The sequence below is a fragment of the Taeniopygia guttata genome, chromosome 19, assembly GCF_048771995.1.
Source record: "Taeniopygia guttata chromosome 19, bTaeGut7.mat, whole genome shotgun sequence".
NCBI lineage: Eukaryota > Metazoa > Chordata > Aves > Passeriformes > Estrildidae > Taeniopygia > Taeniopygia guttata.
In genome coordinates this window covers 9,346,241-9,367,081 of record NC_133044.1, presented here as the reverse complement: position 1 = coordinate 9,367,081, position 20,841 = coordinate 9,346,241, and the positions used below count along the sequence as shown (strand labels likewise).

The 20,841-nt window shown below is 42.9% G+C and overlaps 1 protein-coding gene across 8 annotated transcripts in view; it reads right to left on the bottom strand.

Moving 5' to 3' along the window:
* AUTS2 (activator of transcription and developmental regulator AUTS2) overlaps positions 1–20,841 on the bottom strand; it is a 772,098-nt gene that overhangs the window by 391,905 nt on the left and 359,352 nt on the right. The window lies entirely within an intron of this gene.

Below are 20,841 nucleotides of genomic sequence, written 5' to 3'. Positions count from 1 at the left end.
CCCTGCCCGGGCTGAGGACTGCATGGGGTCTGGCCAGGGGGGTGAAGGCTCATCCCGAGCCCCTGGAGGGACACAAACACCCCTGACTGAGGCACACCTGGGGACAGCACAGCTCAGCCCAAGGAGCTGCACTAATGCAGGAAATACTGTGGGCTTGTGCAGTTTTCCACCAGGCCTAGCACAAGAACAGTCTCAGTTCAAATCAATCCTCCCTGCCATTTGCCTCCCCCACACAAGATCTGTAATTTGGATATTCTGCCTAAAGCATCTTTAGATCCTTGGATGAAACCATCTGAGAAGTGCACACTCTTAATCTGTTGTTGTTGTTGTTATTAATGGTGGTGCTGTAATGTATTTAAAAAAAAAAAAAAAAAAACAACAAACTTTACAACTTCCTTACATGACAATGGTAAAAGGTTCATTTTAAATAATCAAGAAAGAAATCATTTCCATTAGATAAAGCAGTCAATAGCATCAGGAATGTGGCTGCAATTACTTGTTGCACTTTACAATGAAATCCTTGTAGTATAATAACCACAAGATGATGAAACACATTTTGTCTCCATTTCACATGACTGACCCCAATTTTGCCAAGGACATCTGAACACATTTAACATACTGAAATCTTCCATTAGGATAATGAAAATACACATTATTGAATTCTGTATTTGCTTTATAGTGCTACAAATAGCAAATTCAATCTTTCTTACTTTTGGTAGCGACTACACCTGCATAATTGTTCACATTTCTCAGAGGCTGAAATAAGCTACAAAATGAAGAAAGAGAAAGATGTTGACCCCACGATCCATTATGCAGCACTTAGCTGACTTCATTTGCTGCATGTGTTTAGTAAAAGGATTGTGTATAACTTAGCAACCTACAAAAGAGATCCAACTACCCTGCACAGGCTGCACTAAAGCAGCTGAACTCTGCTGAGCAGTTAACAGGAGGTGCTGGAGTGCTCCCTGGGAAAGCAGCAATTGCCAGGGCTCACAGTCATGGGGTAAAATTCAGCTTTGCTTCCAGGCACCAATATCTTGCTTTAAAATTACTGTGTGTCATGGCCAAGCCCAGCGTGGAAACACATGGTCAACCTTTTGCTGTCCCTTTTCAAGAGGGGAAATTTCAGTCACAGAAAACTCCTGTCAAAGTCAGCTACAGCTTTTATCTTTCCATTGCAGGTGACACCTACCTTCTCTTTGCTCCCAGGTCTGTCTCTGCTTGCATACAACAATTTGCTTTAGATCAAGATATTTTCATCTCTTTTCTTATCCATAGATCTCAAATCACTGAAATTGGAGCCCTGCAACTGAGATGCTTAAGGCAACACTGAGAATTGATTTGTATCAGAGAAAAAGAAAAATCCAGTCTTTTAGGTTTCTGGTTGAATACAGGAAAGATTTAGACTTTAGATTTAGATTGCCAGATGTAATAAATACTCCTGACTCTTTTTTAAGCCAGTGGCTCATTATTTTCTTTTCATTAGCTTTAAACTTCCCTGCAATGCTAGGATCATGAATTATACCTGCAAGGTCCCTGATGTTTCATTTGGCTTCTCTTTCAGTGGCTGGCATACAGACCCAAGGAGGAATCCAGTAAAACAGCCAGTCATCACCCCCTCCTCTCCAGGAGCAATGCTCCAGGAGTAATCACTTCTTATTCAAAAAGAAGGATCCAGTCATGGTTCACAGCTTTCATTTGTTGAGCTCTGTTCAGTGCAATCTGCTGAGACATTTACAGGTTATATATTCCACAGTCATTGCTCTAAACAATGTAGTAGGTCTGGATGGCAGTGAAATTTGGACCATTAACACCAGCTCCCCTCAACCAAAGAGTGTCCCAGCCCCCACATCTCCCCACCATAATTTAGAGCCTCAAACAATGGTTCTCACTGCTCTGGGAATATGAGGGATTTGATCTCAGACACTTTTGAAGTCTGCTTCACACACAGAAAGCTGCAGTGTTGAAAATGACATCACAACAGGGATGACATTCCACACTGACTGCAATCCCAGCACCTTTCTGCTGTACTTGGCTGAAAGATAGGTGTGAAGTGACAATGAAATTCACAGTCCAAAGAGGAAGTCGGAGTCTCCAAAATTCCAGAAATACATTCTGCAAATTGTTAGCCCAGGTCTGCAAAGTAACCAGGAAGGAGAGAAGTTAAAAGATGCTGCAGCCTCTGGCTCAAGGCACCTCCATTCCAGCCCAGCTTCCCCTAGACCTGCTGAGGGGTCATTCTGAGTAAAATCCAGCAATGCACAAGGACCTACAAGGCACTGGGGTCAGTAAGGACAGAAAGGCACAAGGACCATCAGTGTGCTCAGAAGTGGTGCCATGAGCCACGTCTGTCCTGTGGCAGCTGGAGGCACAGCTTGCTAACAACACAGAATTCAGTGTACTCCTGTGGCAGAGGGTTCCAGATGCTGCTCTCCTTCACAGATCTGGAAGAATCACTGAGAAACCCACCATTTATTTGGAAATACTGCAACAGACATGATTGGGTGAGAAGGTATAAACATGGTTTGTGTGCAGAGCGCTGTACATTACTCAAGTGCACTCGTGTCACATGCAGATTAGGAAAATTATTAGTTCTGTTCTGATGTTCTGTGTCTTTTCGCAGAGACATAGAAAATATGGAGGAGACAACAACATTCTCTCCATATGACTTACAGCCTCTCCTAGAGATCACAGCCCTCACTGCTTTTATCTGCAGTGCCTGACTTGGGCCTTGTGCAGCTACATGGCTCTACACCAGCACCAGGGAGGCACAGAAAAACACAAGGCTCCTCTCAGGGTCTGGTGCTTTACAGTTATCACAGACAAATGGGCAACTGCAAACATCTAAGCACAAAGCATTGCAGACCTTGGAAAGCAAACTGCCTTCATTTGGGCTTCTGCATGTTTTGAATGCCATGATCTGATCTCTAACTGTTACTGCTGTAACAGTCTGGAAGATCTATTAAAACTTGCACACTCTGGTTTTCAGGCTTTCATCAGCATGCCAAATTTACCTCCATCTACTTCATCTGAAGGAAGCTGAGTTACAACACTGATGCATTTGGAGAAGATGCTCTCGAGGCAAAAACCTGTTCCATAAAACACAGAATCTGAGCTGCCACTGAAATGCTGGCTGAATTTCCAAAACCATTCAAGTTAAATGGAATGGTTAAAGAATAATTTCCACTGAGGAAATTCAAGTTAGAATGGTTCTTTAGCAGTCATTTTGACTGACAAAGGATGGATTCTCCATGCCATTACACTGTTTTTACTCCAGCGCAGTTCTATCTATTTCAGTATTTACTAATTCCAGTTCAAGGGAGATGATCAAAATTAGAGTCAATTGAGTCTGATATAAAGAAGTTCTCAGATTTCTCCACTCCATTAACATCAATTTCTGCACTCCATTAACAGCAGCTTTATTCTGGTGTAACTGCATTGATTTCAAAAGAGTTACACCATCCTGATGTCAGTGTTAAAGAAACAGAAAATCAGACCATATTTCTTTAACAGTTTTATTATTCTGAAAAGTATTACTTCCTTCAGACCATTAGTACGAAAGAAACACACAAATATTCTTGTAAAATGTAATAGCTGAACAATCTAGCAGCTAAAAACTGTATTTAGATTCTGACCAAAAGCCTACTGAAGGCAGTGACTTTTACATCAGACCCTTTGCCCCCTCTTTAAGCAAAGTTCACACTGCCAGCACCAAGGATGCTGCAGTCCTGCCCTGCAGTGCTAAATGGACTGACCTTTGAACCCCAGCTGCTGAAAATAATTGCACTGAGCCACGTCAGCTACTTCCACTGTTGCCCATTCTGCAGTAAGCTAACAGCTCCCACATCAATTGGATTCCAAGCCCAGGAGCTCCCAGCACAAGGCTCTGAGCTGTGTGCTGTGCATGGACACACATTCCTGCAGACACATAAATACCAACTCCAGGTATCACAGAGGATGATCTGCTCTATTAACTTCCAGTCACTGAGAATTATATGTACTGAGATCAAACAAAGAATGGGCATTGACTTCAATATGCTTTAAATCAGGCCTAAAATAAGGAGATTGGTAAGACTGAAGTACAATAGCCTCTTAAATATTTCAAAAGCTACTGTTTAGCAGAATGAAAATGTGCCATAGCAGTGCTGCTCCTGGAAAACACACACACCAGTCTATGCACATGGCTGTGAATAAACAGCTGACAGTCTCTGCATTTACTCTGAAGCAATTGCTTAAATAAAAAAATTGTCTGTGACATAAATAATCCAGTAGGTTAAATTCCCAGAAGTGTCAGCTTTTGTATTATTGATGTCTAATATTTTAAAATAAAATCAAGTACGATTAATCTTCTTGTATTACTGTAACGAGTGGAAAGAAATCACTGGCAGAATGCATTAGTGGTTATCAAAAACAATCAACTGCATTTTCCACATTCAACCAAAATGAGTGGCTGATACTAGAAGAAAGATTAAATGGAAAACTGATCATAGGATATGGAAGCCTCTCTGTGTTTTTAATGGAAATACATATGAAAATATCATTACAACTGTGCTGCTAAGTATGCAATACTGAGGTTGCTGAACCAAAATAAATTGGTATTGAAATGCCTGACAAAAAGGTAATAACCTTGAAATGGGTTTAATGGTTCACTTTGAACTCTAGTTCTACCAAATCTTAAAAAAAAAAAGATAATAATCTAACGGAATACTGCAATACCACCCACTCCCAAGGGGTGTAATGTACTGCACATTCTGAGTCAGTCCATGGCCCTTCAGTGCTAATCAGGGTGGAGAGGGCTCATGGACTGAAAATAAACCCTGGGACAATCACCAGGAGAAGGTTCTCAATCAAATACTGCCATATAACTAAAACAATGCATTGTTTCTCAGGTCAGAGGGTGTTTTTCAGAGAGCCTGACTATTTCAGCCTGACTACTCACACCAGCTTAATTCACAACCACACAGAAATGCAAACCAGAGGAAGCACTACAGGTTAACTAACTGTGCACAAAAGTTACCAGCTCTGCATATGGAAGTATAGGTCTGTCAAGATTGTATAAAATACCCACCTCAAAAAAGCCTTATCCTTTCCCAGGAGGGGAAAAAAAGGGTTTAAATCAAAATAAATGCTTAATTCACATGGAAATGTAAAATCCATGGGATTGGGTTCAGCAGTATAATATCAGGAATGCAGAAGTTGTGTTTCGGTATTGATTAATGCCAGCAAGGCTTGAATTTGCTTGTAATTTACAATCACTTCCTTCAACAAATGTCTTCATTTAGTATTATTATGAGTTTGGCATGACAAGATTATTACAAATCACTCTCTATCAGGAAGAATCACCAAGAAACCCACCATTTATTTGGAAATACTGCAAGAGACATGATTGGGTGAGAAGGCATAAACATGGTTTATGTGCAGGGCGCCGTACATTACTCAAGTGCACTCGTGTCACATGCAGATTAGGAAAATTATTAGTTCTGTTCTCCTGGTGTTCACAATATGCTGCAGTCAAACACATGGAAGGTGCAGTCCCTCCTGTCTGGAGATTCCAGCTGGAATTGCTGCTCTGCAAGCAGCCAGGCTGGCAGGGATGGCACTGAGAGCTCTGCTGTGCATGCAGCAAGGGACTCAAATCAGGTGGCCGAAGCAGTTACCATCCCCTAGACCATCTCCCCACCCCCTGGTGGCAGCTGTCCTCCCACCACAGCAGAGACAATGACACAGCTCATGAAGCAGCTTCTGGAGTGCTCAGCTTTTCAGCTTGGAGTATTTTGTCTCCAATTTGAGTTTAACTTACTGTGCCTTAGCAGCCACTCCTTCACCTGCCTCGCAGAGGCGTAATCTCCATCACAGGGGCAGGACAGACAGCCTGAGGGCCACAACCTCTTCAGCTGCTTTTGCCTTTAATTTGCCACAGCTTGCAGGTCAGGGAGCTAAGTCACAGGGCTGGATTTCAACAGAGCACTGGGGACCAGTGAAATCTGCAGAACAAGTGGTGATTAAAGTCAAGCAGGTGCCTAAATGCTCAGCCAGACTGAGGCATTTAACCTGCACCAAGAGCCTGGACAGCTCAGTTGACAAAATTCATCCATCGGATGAATGCAGTGCCTGTCCCAGCCTGAGTATTAATTATTGGCATTGACTTGGGTGATTTTAGATTCCTATCTAGAAGTGTTATGCTGAATGAAAAGCTTCAACAACCAGTATCACAAAGCACACGGATTTCCACTGAACAGGCCAGGACTGTAAATGCAACATACAGCAGCAGAGAACACACAATTCTTCCTGCCTTTATCATTCACACTGAATTTGCAAAGTGCAGATCATGGCAGACACTGAAAACATTTTCTCATTTTGAAAGAAGTCCAGGCAAACACCACATGCTGTGAAATATTATCTTATGGGAGTTGTTTTGATAAAAACAAATGGCCAATCCTAAAGATTAATGCTTCATGTGATGCATTCAGGTTATTAATCCCACCTTCTTCTTTGCACCAGCCCCAGCAGTGAGTGTTTTCTGGAAAACTGCATGGAGCCAGATGGTTAACTATTGGAAATCTATACTAAAAAGATTAATGTTACCCCATGACAGGGATCAGTCATTTGTAGAGATTTCCTAATACAAACGGTGCCATTTGTTTATTCAGACTGGCTGGATGAGCTGTACTCTGAGGAGAGCCTAATTAGATCTCAAAGATTTTCAAAACATTGGGGCCCAGCTGCTGAGCTGCAGTGCCACATCTGAAGGGAAATTACAGAGGTTTCCAAGCATCACCAACACCCAGGCAGGCAGGTGAGAGCCACTGCTCTTCAGGTGCTGCTGAGCTCTTCATTCTAACATATTCTGCTGTCCTGGACAAGCTCAATATTTACAAGTGGCCACTGGAAAGCCTCACAGATTAAATATTGCAGTGCTGGGTGCCATCACGCCTTAGACAGAAGAACTGGGCATGGCCACAGTCTGAACACCCCCTACCCCCATCAGCCTCAACACAGCCCACTCAAAGGCACAGGAACAAATTCCAACCTCTTCCCACGGTGCTTTTGTGTGCAAACTAAACTTACTGCAAGGAGAAAAACAGGCACGCATTACGTGAAAATTTCAAAGTGTGAACAGTACTTACTAAATTTCACAGTAGCCCTTCTTCCAGATGGATAAAAGAACCAATATGTGCAAGGCCACTGCAATTTCCAAAGCACTCAGATTAAACCCCCTGCATTCAGGGGAATGGTGAAGCACATGCTTTAAAGTGAAGCACACACTTAAATCCCATTGACTTCAGTTATGCATGTGTGCTTACACGCTCTCCTGAATAAAATAGATGTAAGCATGTGTTTAAACTTGAACCTCTGCTTTGTTGAGATGAGACTGTGAAGAGAAGAGTGAAATTTAAACTGATGCAAGAAATGGTGCTTTTATCTCCAGGCAACAAGGCCTTTCCATCAGCAGAGAACAGAGCCAGAGGTTTTTTGGGAAAAAAAATCTACGTACAAGTGCTTTTCTTTTCCTTCAAAGGGACATAAAGAATGAAAAAAAAAGCAAAATAAAAACATTAAAATGTAATGTTTTTACATAAACTCTCCAAATGCTCAGTTCATCAGTTTGAGAACACTGACAGCGTTGAGGCTGAGGCCAGGCCAGATGTGGAGTCACAAACAGCTGTTGCAGCTGAAACCATTGCAAACTCCCCACTGGGTGTTATTGCTCCCCCATGGAAGTCACCACCGTGCCCTGCAGCCAGCAGAAGGGTTCTGTTCATTCACCTTCCTCTACCACCAGCAAATCAACCACAGCAGCTTAAAAGAGCAAAATGAGCCGGAGCTGTGATTAAATCTCTGCAGGGCTGGCTGGGGAAGGAGGTGCAGGAGCACTCCCAGCACTGGCAGGAGATTCCAGACAGTCAGAGCAACCACAGCTGACACAGCCTCAAGATTCACATGCATCCTCCATACTTTATAGATAGATATATCAGGATTTTTTTTTCCAAAAACTAGCACCTGACAAAGAAAACATATTTTAAAAATGGTGTGTCTCAAGAGCTACAACCAAGTGTCATGGACTAGGCTAAAAAACAAATTGAAGAGCACATGAAAACATCAGTTTTGTTGTATATAGACTTCTTGGGCAAAACAAGCAAAACCCCCCAAAATAAGAACAGTTTTTAAAAAAGCATTTTCCTAGAAAATTACAGGGAAAAATATGATTTGTGAGGTATGTGCCACACCTAGGGCCTGTCTGTCACTCACTGGCAGAGCAGCTCAGCAGCTGGGGCAGCCTGGCACAGCTGGTGCAGCCAGTGGAGCTGCTGGGTGCTGCTGGCTCTGGTACAACCCTGGAGAGTTCTTCTTTTGATTCCTGAGCCTTTGCACATCCACAACCACACTGGTGGCCATGGACAGCACTTGTGAACTGGCTTCTGATTTATGAGGTCACGTAGTCATTTACAATATATAATTATATAGAGATATAATTAATTATTATTTATTATTATATCGTATTTTTGCATTATATTCTCTTCTCTCCAGTGGTTTTGGGGTTTTTTTTTAATCTCAAACTTCATGACTAATTTCTCCTATGAGCTTTTTGAGACAAGGACTGTTGATACATAAAACTAATGAGAAGACCTCAGATTCTGCCAGAGTACCAAAATCAAAATCATTCTGGCACTACATAAAAATTTAAACAAAAATGTTTTACACCTTATCCCAAAATCACATCCCCTTTGATCCTGTATCACTTCTTCTACATGTGTCCATTCATTATGCAGGAAAGTATTTTCTCCCAATGTATATGCAAAAGCTCCATGAAACAAGTAGGATTAACTACACTTAAATCAAGTCACCTTAATTTGGAGAAGCGAGAGCTTTAAAAACAGGTATTTATTAAGAAAGTGAATTTCTAAATAGTATCTTCTTGGTGGTATAAATATCCAACATAGACTTAATCAAGAGCACATCTTGGAGGAAATATTAAAGCAGCATATGATTTGATACCAATGAAAAAAAAGCAATCAAAGCAGAGCATGGCAATAAATTAATAGAAAAAGTTATCTATCCAAACCAGACTAAAAGTAATTTTGTAAGTCAGCAGTAAAAAGTTGAATAAACACTAATTTAATCTATTTTAGATGCAGCAGTCAACAGATGAAATATTTTACTGCTCTCTAGCTATGTGAACACAGTCAAGTGACACAATAATTGAAAAGAAGGGAGAAACAGAGCACAGAACACAGGGACTCGCAGAGCTCCTGTGCCAGGGAAGCTGCTTCTCAAGGCAAAGCTGCAAAACAGAGTTTTGATGCAATGACCTGCAGATAATGGTTGTGACCTATTTCTACCATCCTGCCTTTCCATCTGCTTTTAGGCAGCTCAATCATCCCTTTTTAGGGAACAAGCATTTCCCCTTCCTCTGGGGTAAGCAGAGAAAGGGAACAATTAGTTCCTCCAAAGGGCTATCCTGTACCATAAGCAACAAATTTCCTGGAACTGTGCAATGAGGAAGAAATAGATGAGAGAACCAGAACAGGTTGTCAGTAGAATTTCTTGGGATTGCCACTTCTCAAAGCCCTGTATTCCAATTGTTCCCTTACATATTCATCACCAGCATCAGGCAGAGGCCCCTGGAGAGGACCTGGAGAAGTTTTAGGAAAGCAGGCTACCAACAGCAAAAGACTGCTATGATTTATTTCCCAGCTGAGATTATTTATGCAAGGGAGCATGTGGCAGCCTGAGTGCCCACAGCTCTCCCCACGCTGCCCAAAGTTCTCTTTATCTTCCCAAACAAGCTGCAGCCAACCCACCTTCAGCTGAACATCCCAGGTGATATTTCCAAGAAATAATAAAGAGGCTTTAGTTATTATCACTCCAGGCATTTGTACTGCAGATAGGCAAGGAAAAGGACTTTATAACTGAGCTCACAAATGAATGAAGAGCAAATTCAAAGCAGTTTAATGACACTCAGACAATGATAGAAAAGCAGAAGAAAGAAAAAGAAACACTGGGAACTGAACTGCAAAGATGAAAGCAAGAAGTAATCAATGGATAATGATGATACAAACAACAAAATTAAACCTAAGCTTTGACTGCTCTGAAAGGCACCTAAGCAGGTGAGCTCCTCAGCCTAAAGCCAGGCACAAACTTGGTAAAACTGTCAGCAGGCTAACTCAACAACAAGCCTTCCCCAAATCTTCCTTTTAAGTGAATGAATGTAGACATTAGAACATGGTTTTCTACTTAAATACAACAACATTTCTACTGGTTCAATGAGAACAAAGTCCTTTGAAGCGATGAAGTACTTTCTAAGAAAGAATATGGTGCTCAGAGGGCTGTCAAGTGGCCTCTTGCTATGAATTCATAATGATGTCAACCTTTTATTTACTGTTTCTATACCACAGGTGATTTAAGTAAGCAAGATGTGTTTAGTAAACCAAAACCATAAAAATATCTGCAAACTGCTGGGAAACACTGGGCAAATGAAGGGCATGGGGATGAATTAAGAAAGTTATTAAGAAACAGAGAGGGAATCACAAGGAAGTGTGTTCTTTTGCTTTCTTAGGGTCAAGGAGTTCTTCTACCACAGAATAAAATGCAGTGTCACACCAGGTGTCATTGCATTAACACATCACAGAGCCAAGGAAGACACTCTGCTCTCACTGTCATTTGCAGACCTTTTTTTATTTTTCTTTTTTTAACAACATTAAATTTGAATTAGCTTGGACGGGGAAAAGGGATGGCATATAAAGGGAGAGAGGGCTGAATTAATATTCATAAGCAACACACTGGAAGAATGGAGAAGGGGTGATCTGAGGGAGCTTGGAACGGGAGACACAGACATTAGTCCTGGAGACCTCCTGTGTCACACTCTGCTCCCAGGCAAGAACTGCTGTGTCTCTTCCCCATCCCCACTGAATCCTGCCTGCTCTGAACAGCTTTTGGATTCTCCACTGCAGGGCACTCCGGGGAGGGAACTGTTTTGGCTGCAGTTGGGCAGGAGCAGGTGGCACTCAGCAGCTGGAAGTCATTCTGCTCTCGTTGGCAGCTGGGCGGCTCTTGGACTCGGCACAGCCCGTGTGCAGTGGGGAAGGGGCATGGGGAGGCAGCAAACCAGCCCTGGGGGTGCTGAGCAGCACCCTGGGCTCCAGGCTGCCTCTGCCAGGCTGGCACTGGCAGCAGAGGACACGGAGGGGCAGCAGGGATGTGCCAGCTCGGGTCAGGTTTGGCTGCCACAGCTGCCACTGCAGGGCAGCAGCTCTGCCAGGCAGATGTTGATGATGCTGCACAGGAAGGGAGGGAGGAGCAGGGCCCAGCACTCAGCAGGTGGGAGTGATCTCCCTGCACAGGGACTGTCCCCACCAGCCCTTCCAGAGAGCCCCATCACACAGCCCCATCACACAGCCCCTTCCCCAGCATCTGTGCTGCCATTCTCCAACCTCTGCATGTGCCCATCCACACAAACAAGAGCTGCCAGGGGACAATTTCTGGGGCTGCTGCTGCTGTGCCAAGGTACAACAGTACAAATACTTCAGTTGTTACATTTAATGCCATATTTCACCAAAGAAAAGGAAGCAGAACCTGGATACTGTAAGTGTGGCAAAGCCATCAAACTGTTTGTCTAGAATCACTCACTTCCATCTCCAGAAGCCACAGGAGAAAACAAAAGTAAGGAAGCAGACCAGGAGGCAGCAGCTCCCTTCCCCTCTCCATTCCTCATCACAACAGAGGGAACATGGATTTACATGACATCTCTACTGGAAGAATTTTTTTTACATGCTTGAAAAATCTTAAATCCCTCTCTTTTCTTTCAGCCTGTAACAACCAGGGTCAGAAATGATTCCTTGAAACTGCAGCACATTCCTCTTGCCTTCCCTGATCTACCCCAGTCCAGCACTTGGTTTGAAAGGTTCCTTGCATTTCCAAATGGCACAAGTGTCACCATGTGCTGTGCTGATGCCACTCCAAACACGAACTTCACTCTCTGAACCAGCCTGCCACATGCACTCACCAGAACAGTTATTTTTTTTCCTCTCCAAGCTCATCTTTCATCACCATCCCTGACAGACAAGTCCTCCTTGGCAAGGATTAACACTTTGCTAATGAAGTTATCTCCTGATCTCTTATTTTACCTGGTATTTGTTCTGTCATTTAACAATCACTTTTCAGCTGCTAAGGTGGAACAATTAGTCAATGCTAGCAATATTAGGAGGTTCTATTACAGTAATAGCTTGAAATCTGTTTGCCCAGTACTCCACAAACACACAGGTGGGCACTCAGTGATGAACACTGATGCTATACAGGCCACAGAATGAAATGAACAGCCAGAATATTCATAATAAATTCTCATAGAAACTACTCTCATTCACCAACAACTGATTTTTACAGGTTTTTCCTATAAATTATTTTACAGTGATGCTACACGACATGGCCAAGTCTGATGTTATTTGCCAACCTTGAGACTGTCCCAGAAGCACAGGCAGGAATGCAGAGATGTGCTGGCACAGCCCCAGCAGGAGTGAGCAGGGACAGCAATGGGGCAGGGAGCAATGCCAGGGGCAGGCAGCAATGCCCCAGCAATGCCAGGGGCAGGCAGCACTGCCCCAGCAATGCCCCAGCAATGCCCCAGCAATGCCCCAGCAATGCCCCAGCAATGCCAGGGGCAGGCAGCAATGCCCCAGCAATGCCCCAGCAATGCCAGGGGCAGGCAGCAATGCCCCAGCAATGCCCCAGCAATGTCCCAGCAATGCCAAGGGCAGGCAGCAATGCCCCAGCAATGCCCCAGCAATGCTCCAGCAATGCCAGGGGCAGGCAGCAATGCCCCAGCAATGCCCCAGCAATGCTCCAGCAATGCCAGGGGCAGGCAGCAATGCCCCAGCAATGCCCCAGCAATGCCAGGGGCAGGCAGCAATGCCAGGGGCAGGGAGCAATGCCCCAGCAATGCCAAGGGCATGCAGCAATGCCCCAGCAATGCCAAGGGCAGGCACCAATGCCCCAGCAATGCCCCAGCAATGCCCCAGCAATGCCCCAGCAATGCCAGGGGCAGGCAGCAATGCCCCAGCAATGCCAGGGGCAGGCAGCAATGCCCCAGCAATGCCAGGGGCAGGCAGCAATGCCCCAGCAATGCCCCAGCAATGCCAGGGGCAGGCAGCAATGCCCCAGCAATGCCAGGGGCAGGCAGCAATGCCCCAGCAATGCCCCAGCAATGCCCCAGCAATGCCACATTCAGGCTGTGACTGCAGGAGTCAGAGCCCTGCTCACCTCTGTGGGAGGGAGAGTTCACAGCATCAGGAGAGATGAGATTTCAGGAGGTGAATATAAGCTACTTCAGCTGAATGCACATTAACCCTCAGGTGGAGCGAAGATGAAAATATTTGCCCTGCTTTTTTTTTTTTTTTTAAACAGATTTGCCATTGCTAAAAGAAGGGCCATCAAAAACCTTGACTTCCTAATGGTCTGAGAGCAGCAATAACCTAATAATCATTTTCTTATGGACAAAATACTCCCAAATATTTCTAATGAACCATTACAGCATGCATTGCAACTTTACAAGCCTTCATTTAATTACTTCCACTGAAACAAACACACAAATCTTCCAGCTCAGTGCTGCCACATGCACAGACTCTCTGAGCACCAAGCCCTCAGCAACCTTCTCCTGATGGACATTTTTTTTTCCAGGAAATGACACAGAGACATAGGTAAAAGGTGATTTAGATAGACTGCTGTGTCACAAATTGTCAGGATCTGATTTAAAGACCTTGCCTTTGTCAAGAAAGACAGTTGGGTGTCTGCTTTAAAGAAGTACTGGGAATATTTTCATCAAAGGTTTGAATTGAAAAACAGTGGGAGGTAAATATCTGAGATGTTGCCAAGAAAGACCGCTATATCCGTGCAATTACCATTAACAGGGGACAGCAGTGGTTCAATGAAGTAATTCAATCTGGTGTCCTACATTTTATCAGACAGCAATTTTGAGTTCTGACATAAAAGGCTGAGAAAGAGGATTGGACTCTTTTCTCTGAAATTCAGCCTTAATTCTTGCAATCAGGAGATGTGTTCTCTGCTTCAGGTACAAACCTACTACCCCTCCAAGGGACTCAAAAGAATAACCCAATATTCACCTTCAGAAGAAGAATAACCTAATATTCACCTTAACACCACTCACTGGCATAGGAACAAGTCATACTTTGGGCAAGGCTCAGAGCTGAGTCCCTGCAGGATCACAGCAGCGTTTTCCTCCTGACTTAACTACCTCAGCATTTCCTTATTTGTGAATTTTGCAAGAAGAAAAAGACCTACTGTTTAAAAAAATAATATGATGCAGCCTAATTTAATGAATGTATTCATCCAAAATTTAAAAGAGAGAGACTGTGTTTCTCAGAAAATGGCAAAATGAAACTGCCATCAGAATAATGCCAGCACATGGCTTCTCCTCATCACCCATCCATCGTGCACACTCCTGGTTCCTTAGAGGCTGTTGCATTATCCTTCTCCACAGTGATGCTGTCAGTCAGTGCAATGACTGCACTGGTGCTTTCCAAGGGCACCAGGCTTGCAGAGCAGCTCTGCATTTCTCCTCTGCAAGGCAGCCCAGGCTGGCACAGGGCTCCCACCCAGGATGAGCTTCAGTCCCTCTCCACACAGGGCCCACCCAAACAGGCACCACAAATCCCCTTTCCAGGGAAATCACCACATTTTGGCCTTTCACCTCCTTTCTACCACAATGCTTTTTGCCAGAACCCCTTTTTGCCTAAGGTCTATAAATTCCTGTGTTACACCATGCAGAGATCTTGAAAGGTTCTCCTGTTAAGGGCACAGAGTTGAAAATGTTAATTCACATTTTACTGAGCAAAATTTCACCACAAACAATAATGCCATGGGATAATTTGCAACAGGAACAGTCCAGTGTCACTCTTTCCACTGGGCTACAAATTCCACCAAGTTCCAAAACATCACAAACAAGGGAAAACTGGCTCTTGTGTCATGCAGAACGTGGTCAGCCCCTTTTACACATGACACAAAGCCAGGACTCACTGCAGCACTCCAGTGAGGGACTGAGCAGCCCTTTCCTTTTCATGAAACCATACTGAACTTCCTCTAGAGACCCAACACTGTCTTTCCTCCAAAATATTAACCATACAATGCAGGCAATGCTACTGAGCATTCTCCTGCAATGATATGAAACTGAGACCCAGGGAAGATGGAGGCTCTGTGTATGACAGCTTAACTGCTTGCAATCAAACTAATTTGCAGTAGGATGACCTGAAATGAGTTTAAAAGCACCATAATGCATGTTTAGCAATCAGTGAAGCAATCCTTTATTACTCAGGTTCACATCTGCAATTTGTGTCACGTGTTACAGGAAAGAGAAAGAGGGGGAACACAAAAAAGGATCCTTTTGCTCTGCAGGAGTTGATGAGCAGAACATTGAGCCACAGTAACATGGGGCATTTGAGACCAAACAGACTGACAGCAAATCTTAAGTCTTTCTGCTACTTAGAGAAATCTTATAATGTCAAGAAGAAGAAATTATTAAATTAAACACTTGCCTATAAATGACTGTCTTGATTTTTCTAAATTGATTTTTGCTGGGAAAAAAAATGATTAAGCAAGTTCACCTGAAATACCACAAAAAATATGAACCAAGAATGCCTCCAGGGTTCTCAACTGTAAATGAAGTTATCAACCAGGCACTTTCAACACTTCTGTTTATACTGGTTTTAGAAGGGACATCCTTCTGGCAAATAATGGAGAGTTTCATATCACCCCCACAAATACATAAACACTCTTATTTCCTTCCTTTTTCCCTTCTTTTTTTTAAGATTCTACAGTGTTTGAGGAAATACCACCCTGAAGGGCTGTAAAAACAACTCCAACCTTCACCATCTCTGTTCAAAATTTTCTGAGGAGAGACCCATCCTGACCAAATTCCAGCCCAGGTCATTTTTTCTGCTTGCCTAATCTTTCCCCAAATACCGAGTTATTAATATGTGAAATACACAGTTTTCTTCTCCAAAAACTGTTGTTTTGCACCAAGTGTTCTTACTATGATGAGCAGGATGCTGGAAATGCAGCTGCTCTTGTTCTTCTTGCTTTGCTGGTCATGTTGTTAGCAAACTCTTTAATGAGTCTCAGCTCTCCCTGGGAACAGCACTATGGTTTATAAATGCACAAATTAATAGACCTGGGGTAGACTTTATTACATGCAATGTATTTAGTTGGCAATGATGATGTCTCCCTTACAGCAGCAGTTAGAATAAACTGCATTGTTAATGGCTCCTGGAAAACAAAAGACAACACCTAAAAGATTTTAGATGAAGAAATACCAGGTTTCCTGGTCTCAGTGCACCACACCAAACCTACTCCACTGAGAGCTGCAAACATTAATGAGTAATTACAGCCCACAGAGAGATTTCTACTGGGGATCTTGTCCACTTTGCTCCAATCTGAATTTACTATCAGAAGATTCATAACCTCTGTTGTCAGCTTCACTTCTGCAAAGAATGGGCACATGGAGAATTTAAAGTGAAGTTAAAATGGATTTCAATATACCCTTCACAATAATAGTTGGTAAAACTAATTACAGTGAGAAAATTGGAGATCATTCATTACCCTACTAAGCAAATTAGGATTCGTTAACAATGATTTATAGTGCCAAAGAGAGGATAACAAGGATCCTCTTTCCAACTCTATTCACAGGGGACACGACAGTTTATGGTGTGGTGCCATCCCAACAGCCACTGTGCAGTGCCTTTGTGGACCTCAGGGTATTTCAGATGGACACACACTTTCACATCAGCAAAATACTCTTACATGTTTGGCTTCTAAAGTCAAACTCTAAAATCAACTGAGCAGTTTAACCTCCTTGCAAGAACAACAGTTTTTTATTCACCAACACCACTGTGCACGTGATGTGGAGTAAAGAAGGGAGTACAACCCTTCTGCAGCTTTAGCAGGCTGGATTTATTGAACCCCTTTCAAACAACACTTTTGATCTGATCTGTTCTCTCCTGTGGAAGCCAGTGGGTCCTACTGCACTGCACTGGAGTGGAGTTTCTTCAGAGCCTCTCACCCAGGAGTCACCAGCATCACAAACCTGACCACCTCAAGGAACAAAATCAGCTCCTCAGGATCACTGTTAAAACATATGGACCAGGCAACCAGGGAAAATCTGCTCTTTGAAGGGCTCTCTGAGAGCAGAGAATGTGCTGGTTTAACTAATTCCACTTTTCTTCTGCAGGATGATGTCTCAGATGAAAATCACTCCCAGTGCACAGAGAAGGAGCTGGCCTTATCTAGACCAAAAGCTGATTTTTCCATCAGATCCATACCAAACACCACTGGTGCTCCCCTTATTCTCCCTGGGATGGGTTTTTAGAGCTCTGAGTAATGTAATGCAACATTGCATAACCCAGTGTCCCAGTGGCACGCTGGAGCTGCACAAACATCTGCTGAACCCAACCCACTCAGGGCCAAACTGGATAGCACAACTGATTAGCCAGAGCCTTGGGGAAGAACCTCACAATTTGTGTTTGCCTGAGTCACCAGCCCATGTGCAAAGCACAATTTTAGCTTTTCTTTCTTTTTTTTTAAGGTGGAGCAAGAGCACTGTTTGGAAAAGAAGGGTCACAGGAGTCTTCTGCCTTCCCAATGTTATTTCCATCACCAGCTTATTACCAAATTCTACCCAGTTCTGAAAAATTCACAAACTCTCTGCATTTGGAGGAAAAGAAAATGACACAAACATGCACTCAAAAAGCAAAAAACATTAAAAGAGGAACAGAAAATGCTCAGAAACTGGAACAAAGACTCAAGAAGCAGGCATATACAGAAATGGAAATAAGTTGCCAAAAACAGAGAAACTGTGCAATTGCCAAAGAACCTGACAATCTTGGGAATCAGGGTTGTTGTTTAGAAGCAAAAGACTCAGTTATTTAAGTTTTGATTTCTGCTCTGTTCTGTGTTGCAAACCAATGAACCTCTATCCACTTTAACAGAAATTTGGTTGGGTGCAAGATACACAGAGGAGCAAAAACCATTCTCCAAAGCTAGGTAAAAGAAAATTTTATTGTTATACAAATTCCCATTGTATTCTAAAACACCTCACCTTTCTAAAATCTCAAGACAGCTGGACAACATTAAAAACTCCCATAATTCAAACAGCTTTCCTTTTAAAGCTAAAGAGATGGTGATTTTTTTTTTCTAAAATTCTAACTACTTTCCAATTATCTGATCTGACATCTTGATGAGATGTAATAATCTGTCTTTGATGAGAGACAATGACAATTTGCAATGCAAAAAATATCAAAGACAACTGGGAGATCTTCCAGGAAGTATTAAGTTATGATTTCTTAGGGTGCACAAATATTAACAACATGCCTATATTTTTTTTCACATGAACCAATCATAGACTGGACTGATCCCACAGGAAGCAGTGAAGTCAGGCCAGCACAAAAGGCTTCCAGGAGAATTAGAATGATTTTTGCCTCCTCTTTTCTGACTATTGGTTTAATAACATGCAAAAATGATGGGAAAGCGTCTCCTCTGTCAAGGACCACCAAGACAGGAGAAACACGCTCCACCAAAAATGTCTTTTAAACAGAATCTACAGGAATACCAACATCTGTGAAAGGAGAAGGAGAGAGTTGCTCCCAACTGAAATCCAAACTTGAAGGTGAATTTCGAGCTCACTGGCACCTTTGCACCATCCCCTCTCCTTCAGTGTCCCCTTGCACTGGTCCCATTTTGCTGAGGGCAGCTCATTACAAAGTTTGTTCAGCCCAGGGCATTCTGTCACCCCAGCTGGGTGTGGGTTAGGCTGAATCACCTGATGGAGATTCCCAACCCTCTCCTTGCCAAAGCAGGCTGGGAATGCCCTCCCAGAGCATTTTTCCTGTCCCTGTTGCTTTTCCAGAAGCACTTACACAGAGGCAACAAGAACAGAAGAATTGAGTCTCCAGCTCTGCCCTTCAGATATTGATGTACTTACAGTGTAGAATCAGGTAAGATTCCAGCCTTCACCACTACTACTGAAGTTGCATAATGAATTTCTAGGATGGAGATATCACAGAGGTGTTGGAGGAATGATTTTGTGTTCCTGGGAAGTGTCAGCTTTATAACTATTTCCTTAACACTTGGTGTCCAGAGACTCTACAGAGTAACAGGATCTAAAAGTCATTTTAGCTTGGCTGTAGCATGCAGAAACATTGCAGACACACGACCCAAACCTGAGTGCCTGGAGCAGGCAGGGGGTTCCAAGCTGGACAGGGATTATCTCTGTGTCAGGCAACATGGTCTAAACATATGAAGATTCCATTAATACTTGATTTAAACACCAAACATGTGCTACTTAATCCATACCTCAGTGTTCATTCCTTTCTCAGTTAAACCTGCTTCCCTCTGCAGGAGATGTCCATCAGCCCATTTTCACCTACCTGGCTCCTCTGTTCCCTCTGGTGAGCTGCAGTACAGAATATTCCATAGGCCAGTGTACAACATGCACCACATCATTTCCAAGGGCCAAAGCTTTATTATTACCTTTTAAACTAGAAGTGATTTTTACTGTATTTGAGATCAATGACCCCTGTTTTGATGTTCTGGGTTAACACCAAACACAAAAACTAACAGTCTTTTCTAGTTAAAAGCTTTGGAAAAAAGAAGTCAATTCAAGTGTATATTCCTCTGCACATTGATAATACAATAATTACATTGATCAGAAACACATGCTAATTGGATCACTCTGGAGCATTTTTTTCATTGTCTGGTACCACAAAACACATCTGGGTTTTATTTGCCTCATGTAAGTTAATAAGAGTATGGGCTTTTTTAAAACAACAAGCAAGATAATCCTAAAAACAATTTTCCAAAGTGCAAAGGGAGGGGAAAAACCTTCATGTTTCATCCAAGATTGTGTAAGTGTAAAAACAAATTTAAGATAGAAACTGAAGCACATTTTCTACCTACTTGGCTTTTAGTGAGGAAAGAAAAAAAAAGGAAGTTAAAGATTCTTAATACTGCGACTATAGAAAAGAAACAGCTCAGTTAAATATATTAATGGCACCAACAAGGGATGTCTCCCCCACCTACACAGACCCAAATTGGAACGATTTAAGGTGCCAATCCATCAGCCCTAGAAGATGTCAGGCTTCTTCTTGTTACTGACTCCCTTGCTCAGGAGAGCTGGAAACTTTCAAGCTTTCTGTTGGAGCATAGGGGATGCTGACACCTTCCAGATTTTCACTTTAGTGGACCAACCCACAGACAGTATGGTGCAGGGAACAGCAGATGGCTTCTCTTCTGTTACCTCTGCTGCCTAGAGAGGAAGCTGAGCACTGCTCTCAAACCATGCATATTCAGCTCTTGCTGCAAGGAGAACAAGGCTTATTTATCCATGGCACAGCCCCCCAGCCCATAATACACCTGTCCCATTCCAGAGCATGTCTACAGACCTCCATAGGACTGGAATTTTCCTAGACAAAGGAAAGCAATTTGTTCTGAAATATGGAAAGACATTCAAGGTTTACTTTTAATTCTAAATAAACATTAAACCATTTGATACAATTTTTCCCTTCATCCCCTCCCTCTTAAAAATACATATGACACAAACCAGGGAAAGTGATGAAAAAAAGAAACCAGCTTGTTTTTCTGCTTCACAACTTACCTGACACTGACCTGGGCCTTGGTAAAATTAGAACAACTACCACAAAACTTTTTCACGTGAGGATGCTCTTTTCATACCTCACCAGCAGCAGTGTGAACAGTCTGTTTGTGCACAAGTCCAATGTAATTCCAGCAGGACACAGCATTTCTCCACGTATTAAGCAATTTTTTGTGCAATTTTTGTGAGAC